General features: G+C 34.0%; 1 protein-coding gene across 4 annotated transcripts in view; it reads left to right on the forward strand.

Annotated features, from left to right (window-relative positions):
• Nucleotides 1-1326: 1326 nt before the first annotated feature.
• The window catches only part of LOC108736715 (Ca(2+)/calmodulin-responsive adenylate cyclase), a 103644-nt gene continuing 97232 nt past the window's right edge, over nucleotides 1327-7738 (forward strand). For all 4 annotated transcript variants that reach the window (XM_018469251.2, XM_018469254.2, XM_018469257.2 and 1 more), the window contains exon 1: nucleotides 1327-1364. The gene's annotated coding sequence lies outside the window, so the exon portion shown is untranslated. The remainder of the gene's footprint in view (nucleotides 1365-7738) is intronic.

Consider the following 7738-nt stretch of genomic DNA (forward strand, 5'->3'; position numbering starts at 1 on the left):
GCCTTGGTCCAAGTTTTTCTGTGGTTTCCTTGGATCACTTAGGCAAATGCTGAGGCAGTAATATTCCACAGATAATCTTTCATTCTCTTCTGTCTTCATTTCGTCCGTCTCATCTTTCTCACCCGAACCACCACCCACCCATTCCCACGATTCCCGAAAGCAGACTGAAGAGGGCCTTCCGCCCAACCTTCCGGCGTAGTCCGGAGGGACTGCCCGCCCACCAGCAATACTGGCTGGTGGGAATGAAATCCAAAAGTTTTTTTTTTGGGAAAGTGTGTAAGACAGCAAACAAAATTAGTTACAGACTATCACTACACCGACGACGTAAACGCAATCAACTCTCGTTTAAGTTGACACCCTCAAATCCCAAATGTGAATTTTTGAAAATTATTTACTAGGTTCGTTTGTCCATCGTTAATCCACGTTTGTTCACGAAAAAGTTTTATTCGTCCACACAACGAATGAGGATTCACTTAATAAGTTTCCCGAAAAAAGCTACCAATGCGCTTAGTAGAGAAACAACCGCCGTTAACATAGATAATCGAGGTTTAAATAGCCAAATATAGCGACATAATAATACCTCAAATAGCTACGCCCCTGAGGATAGTCAAACGGAAAAAATAGTTGGACAAACGAGTGTTTGGAATGGTCAAACGACTGGAAATTAAATATCCCCCATCCACTGTAACCAACTTTCGTCTACACTTGAATTCCATACAGCTGCGTCCCTGAGGATCGACAAAGGGAAAAATAGATAGGCAAACGAATCTTTGAGGTGGACAAACGAACATACCCCTCAGATAAGCGAACAAACTTGTAGATAGCTAAATACCCCCCATCGGTAAGGACCACTTGACGTGTACACTTTGATCCTGTATGGTTATATTCCTGAGGATGGACGTCGATCTTTTTATTTTATTGTGTATTTTAACAGGCACATGTACAACCTAATATAATTTTTTCAAGCAATAAAGATTTATTGGTAAACTTAAATTTGACTATAAAATTGTAGTGGTAAATTGTAGGAGAAATATTGACAGGGGCTCAGACAAATTTCTTACAATTGGAATGAAATATTTACAACAACATCTTCGTGAATTTCATTAGAAATTGTAGAAAGGTTAAACAAATTTTGTAGAAAATATAAGGAAAAAATGTAGCAATTTTTATTTGCGTTTCGGTTTCTTGTTCTGTCTCAGTGCATACATATCTGTAATCGTAATAGGGTGTGATTTCGTATGTAATATTTGCTAAATATTGTGAATACCATTGTAATGATTGGTAAATTCTTTAATCGCAATTATTCTTATGCTTTGCTTTTTTATTTCAGAATACTGTGGAGTTACTATCTATAACGCTTACTGGTAAGTTTGTTTAAATTTTGATTTATTTTAATTTTTAACTACAGAACGGTCTCTACTATGTGTATAATTGTGTGACATCACTGTGAGGTTTGCGATACTGATAGGTTTGCACTGGGAAACACAGGTTTTTGTGGGTGTATATTTCGTCCTATTTAGATCACATGGGATATCTTCAGAGCTCTTGTAGCGTATTATTTTGAAACAGAAGATCAGTTGTTATCAACAGGGAAAACAAGGATAACCGCGGATGTCCGCCGAAATTTTCTTTATTTTTATAGAGTTACAAACTTTTAATGTTTTTACGAATATAAAGCTGGTAAAACCTGTATAAATGTATGTAAGAACTCTATTATTACGGGTAGGAAAATATGATGAATTTGATGTCAATTTAGTCTATGTTCTTACTCGTTTTTTTAGAAAATGTGTTTACACTCACGTATTAGGTTAGGTATGTATTGCATAATTGTAGATTATTGATACGTTCCTGCAGTAAAACACTCTTTACAATAATTTGGTTTATGCGTTTTGTCGGAAATAGACGGTGAACAACAAACTCTATTTTTGTTTTCATCTAGCTTTTCGACACCAGGAAATGTCACATCTAATTTAAATATACAAAACTGAACTTTGCACTAGTTTTCAACAAATTAATATCAATCATTAAACAATATCTCGTGAAAACTATTAATGATAAACAAAGAAATGTTTTTCTTTCTTCACCTATTATTACATTTTAAATGATCATTAGAAAAGTCTGATATATATTAAACAAAATTAAAAGTGACATTTTGTCGATATACACTTGTCGGCAGCAGTCAGAAAAAAATCAGGTGGCCAAATTGTGCGATGGATTAGCCTTGTTCGTAGAGTGTAATTGATGTAATTTATATCTTCGTTGTTAAGGTGTGGCGATCTCTGCTAGTATTATTTTGTTGAACAGTTTGAATGGAATGGCAAATAAAAAAGAACATATTGGTATGTAAGGGAGGTGGAATTAGGGTTAGAGCTAATACAAAAACTGAAGATGTCGACGATTTTTGATATTTAGGATATTCAGGATAGAAAACCAGGAAAGTCCTGATACAAAGAATTCGAGGAAAGTAAATTTGGAAATTCGAAAAATATTGTTAAAAATGTACATTTAGAATGAGATAGGTTGGTAGGACACCTTCTTAAGCATGAAAAGCTAGTGAGAGACATAGTAGAAGTAGAAACAGGAGTTAAGAGGAGTAGATTAGAATACTGTTCGCAAATAGTTTAGGATGTCGGATGTTCTAGTTTTAAGAAAATTCGAAGTTCAGGATAGAAAAGAGTAGAGGTGCGTGTCCAACCAGTCTTAGGACTGACGATCTTATAAAGACGTTGTTACCCTGTACAGATGAAAAGCGTGGGCCGTGGTTATGAAGAGTTTGAAGTGTTTGAGAAACCCACTGGTTTGCAAGGCTATTACGCTCACCATTTCCCTATCGAGCAGATCAACTATTTACATAATGCTCCTATTGTTTGGTGGAAATCCAACACACGAGAGTAAGATAGTAATTTCCTGTCCATGTGCAATTGACCGATGATTTGTATAGTTCGTTTAAAATCGGTAGGGAGCAAACTGACCGCGGCGCCCTATTAGCATAAGTGAAAATACAGACTTTCTGCTAGGTTTCCTGAAACGCGTAAAAACTAAATATGTATAAATTCGTTTCGTAGCAAATCGAGTAGATAGATTTTGACCAATGACATATCTCGGATATTTGAACCCCGATGCATAAGTTCTTTTAGGGACCCTTTTACATAAAAAAAGTAATAAAAGACAAGCTATAAAATTCTCAATGACGTGTAGTTCAAAAGAACTGTATTGCGGAACTACTCGTCAGAGTGCATTTTGACATTAGACCAGTCTTTGGTTGAACTGCTGTCCAAATTTAAAAACTGGTTAAAGGGCTTCATAACTAAGAACAATTTCTTTCAATTTCTTAAAGACATATTTTCATTCAAACACGTCACTTTACGGCACCCTACCCCTTTCAGATATATAAATTTGTAAATTGGTTTGAGTCACTGTAAAGAGCTAAATTTTACGCGTCGAAATTTGAGAATTATGATTCTTTTTCTACGATTTCTTAAAAAACGCTTTGGGTGTTAAAATTAAAGTTAAAAACGACTCGAAACTATGAATCATTTTCTTTGATTTTTTACAGTCCATGTATGTATTAAACTTATCAATTGTAGTTATTTGGTATGACATGGATATATATATATATATATATGCATACTCCTTTTAACATAAAATGCAGACAACAAAAGGTTGTGATACTGTTACTGTTTTGGATATCTTTTTCGTCAAGTCATTTCCTCTTAAAATGGATGGAAATTGTAGTTTTAAATGTTATTAGTAGGCTTTTATCGCCGTCATTTCGTCCTCTCGCGCTTATTTCAGATTAGTTGATCGTGAATTGCGCTCTAAAAGAATTACACTTGTAATACTTTAAAAAAAAACAGATAAAGTCGAGCAAATCTTAACGTAATTCAAACGAATTAAACGTAAGACGTAAAGACAGCAAGGATTTTATAAAACAAGCAATGTTTTCTCATCTACATATGTTGGTATTAGTGGCCCGAGTTTTGACTGAAACCACCCTGCAATTCAAGAAAGGGGAAGTATTTCACAATTACCTAGTTTTGATCTGAATTTCAAATAAATCTATAGACGTTTGGCATTGTTACCATCCATGTTAACAAAAAGAATTTGGGCTGTCTATTTGTGTAAAAGTAAAAGTGACAATAAAAAGTTAATCCGAAAACAAAAAAAAAATATATTTCACTATGAAAAAAATGCAAATTGTTTGAACGTTTTGTTAGTAGTGGTCACTCTATATTTAATGTCAACCGTTTTATATCATTTTATTCACTAAAGGCAAATGGCTCAAGTCCCGGGTTCGATTCCCGGTGAAGGTGTGACAACAGCAACAGTTTTCATTAATAATATCAATCCCTATTAAAAGTCAAAGTGGTTCATATACTATTGTGTGAAAAGTGGGAAAATTAGAAATAAAAAATGAATTTTCATTAATAATATCAACCCCTATTAAATGTCAAAATGGTTCATATAGTATTACAGATGGCGCTCACCACGCCATTTGTTGTATTTTCTAAAACGTGCTGTTAAGACAGCAGGTAAAGGTTGGTCTGTGTTCTGTCGGAGCTGCCTGCGACGCGCTGATGAGATCCAAAAAGATCGAAATCGCGATCCGCGTCTGGCAGTTTCGACAGAATACAGACCACTACGAATTATTTTGTTAGTATTAATATATTTATTAAACGCTCAAATAGATTTCAAAATTTCAAGACTTTTAAAAGGAATTCCAAACGAAAAGTTTTTTATATTTTCTTATTATCTAATAATTATCAAATTCAGTTTTCTTTACTTACTGCTGTTCGTTGAGTTTCAAATGTTTGTCGAGCGCAGTTAATGTTAAGCCTTCGTTTACAATGAGATTCACCGGAGCGTTACGCCCAGCCATTATTATTCACCTGCTTGTGAATAAGTATGAAAATCTAAAATAAAAAATGACCTGGACGACCATTTGTCATTCGTAGCTTTTAGAAGTTCGAACTTAACGTTTATATACTCGTCACGTCTACCTCGAAGGCGATAGAAATCTATCACGAACTTTCTAATAATAAACATTACATTTATGTTAGAACGGTACAAGGGGAAGAAGGAAGTATACGAGAAGCTTGCGAAATTTATATTTAATAATAAAATCCTGCATTTCTAATGATTATTTTAATAATTAAATTACCAATTAAAATCTTAAAGCAGTGAATAATTTAACAATTAGTTATGACAGGTATTGCCATCTTCAATTTGTTGATATCTATCGAGCTGCATGACCTAGAGCAGGGGTCGGCGAGTAATTTTAGGTTGGGGTGCGGATGTTTTTGAGATTTTGACCACTGGCTATAGCATTTGGGAGGACACAGGGTCCGTCTGTCCAAGTCCAAGTTTCCTTTGGTCGCTTAAGCAAATGTTAGGGCAGTAATAATATTCCACAGATAATCTTTTCCAAACATGAATCGCGATTTATTAGATCTCATCAGCACGACATTGGTAGGCTCGATAAATCACTGACTAAATCGAAAGAGGAGTAAAACATTGAAGAAACTATTAACTGACGTCAGCACTCATAAGGAGGACGTTTCGAATCTTATTGAGTGTCAGTGTCAGTGTGAAGCGATAATAATTATGGAGTCTATCTTTGCAGCTTTAAAAGCACTGCTGTAAAAGCATTCAAATCATTCTAATGTTTGTAGGTATAACCGACTAACAGAATACAAAATATGTAGACAAAGGCGGTCACTCGGTGGCAGTTTTATTACCACAGCTGCCACATTAAAGAAAACAGAATATATTCATTCATTCATGCCCTTTCTGGTAAATCATCTGGTCATTTCAGAGTTTACTAGTTCAACTACAAGCATTCATTGTACTGGTAATCGATTTTAGCTTCCGGCTTCTAATAATTTTCTTTTTAATGGTTAAATGTTGAAAATGGGTACAAACTTTTTTAATGCATTGACATTGTTTCTCATTCTATTTCTTCCATTTTCATAAAAAAAATATGTACAAATGTTGTTTTAGTGACACAATTTATTAAGAACATTTTTAAAAATGATTTTCGTCAGATACAAAAGATGTTTGTTTAACACGTGATGCATCACACCAATTAGATCAAGCTAATTTGTTTTTAACAATTACCCTATTAACATATGATTGATAGTTGTTTTTAAAGTAGGTAATAGTAAATTACGTTATTTTGTGTATAGGTATACAAACTATCCCATACTTAAGCAATAGCTTTTAGTGAACTTGTTAAAATTGCTTTAAACGGTTTAATTCGCGAGTAATTCCAGATGAATTGTGCCATTTTGGCACCGATTCAATATTGGCACAATTGATTAGACAAGTAAGCCGTTAAAACGAACATAAATTCCTTGCGAATTGCATTTAAAATTTACGCTTCATTAGTTGTGAGTCACTGAATTTGGACAATGGTAAAACGATTGAAATTAACAGCTTTCTTTAAATTAAGACCTGATTACTCGGCTACTTGAATCAGTGTTGAGAGTTTCAATAAAAATTGTTAGTCGAAATTACTATTTACTTAACCAACGTTTTATCGCGTCGTTAATTCATGAGTCATTTAATTTTTATATGAATTTATTATTATTCTTTCTAAATGTTCTATGTCGAAAGCATTGAGATTAAGTTTGCTTTGAGTGCAGAAAATATAAAAAGTGTCAAGTATTTATTTACAACTCATTGTATACCTAGCGACTTTTCTCACATGCACTTGAGGTTTTCTGAGGTTTTGAGAAATACAGTATGAGCTGAATTCTTCTATTCAAAAAATTAAGTATTGACTAACCGTCAGTCCCTTTGGTTTCGTAAAATTATTGAAAAATACCTAGCGTATTGGTTTTCTATAATTGTGCTTCTCCAAGTTTGTGATAGATACGAGGATGAGGGCACCTGAAAAAGTAATAATAATTAATATTCGAGATCTGTTCAAAAAGTATCACTAATTTTTAATTTCCGCGTTTTACGTATATTAGATTTTCGATTTTTTTGTGGCGTTATGTTGGTACTCATGTTTCGCACGTATACACCGACACGTATTTTGGCTCGTCTTCAATTTTTGCCTATTCCAAAAAGTGGATCAAAGAAAGAAAACACAAAATTTGCAATAAATGTTATTTGAGCAACAAATCTCATTATCTTGTTTGTAGTAGCGAATTGAGAACCACGTTCGCATAATATAAATTTGAAAACAAAAACATGAAATTAATCTTGCTAACAATAAATAGGAAGAATATTTTATCTGAACGGATAATGTTACAAAATACTTTAAGTGTCCGCTCTTGATTATCCTTCTTCTGACAGTATCATCTAAATAAATTAAAGTACATTAAGAGGAATTGAAATATTCATAATTGTGTTGGAAATAGAAGTATACATACCAATGCATCAGTGATAACGTTAAATATATATTTTTTATTACCCTATTCCTAGAAGCTGCATGCGGTTCACGCTTAGAGAAGGACTCTCTCTATCTGTTACACTGCAAATCGCATTGAATAAATTTAATAATTGTCAAGTTCTAAGCCAAAGAACAGACAGACAGATGGTCTTTATTTATAATATACGAGGGTGGATTGATAAGTTTCCGGCCTAACCAAGAGATGACGCCTCTAGGCCTACCTTGAGGTGACATTCTATAGTACCATCCTTGGATAGCTTGTAGCTATAGTTTCAGCCCGATCTCCTTGCTAGTGTAGGTTTGACAGCACGCTGAACAAGACGCCTCTGTGGTTTTCGT

The sequence above is a fragment of the Agrilus planipennis genome, unplaced genomic scaffold (assembly GCF_000699045.2).
Source record: "Agrilus planipennis isolate EAB-ADULT unplaced genomic scaffold, Apla_2.0 scaffold119, whole genome shotgun sequence".
In the NCBI taxonomy this organism is placed as follows: Eukaryota; Metazoa; Arthropoda; class Insecta; order Coleoptera; family Buprestidae; genus Agrilus; species Agrilus planipennis.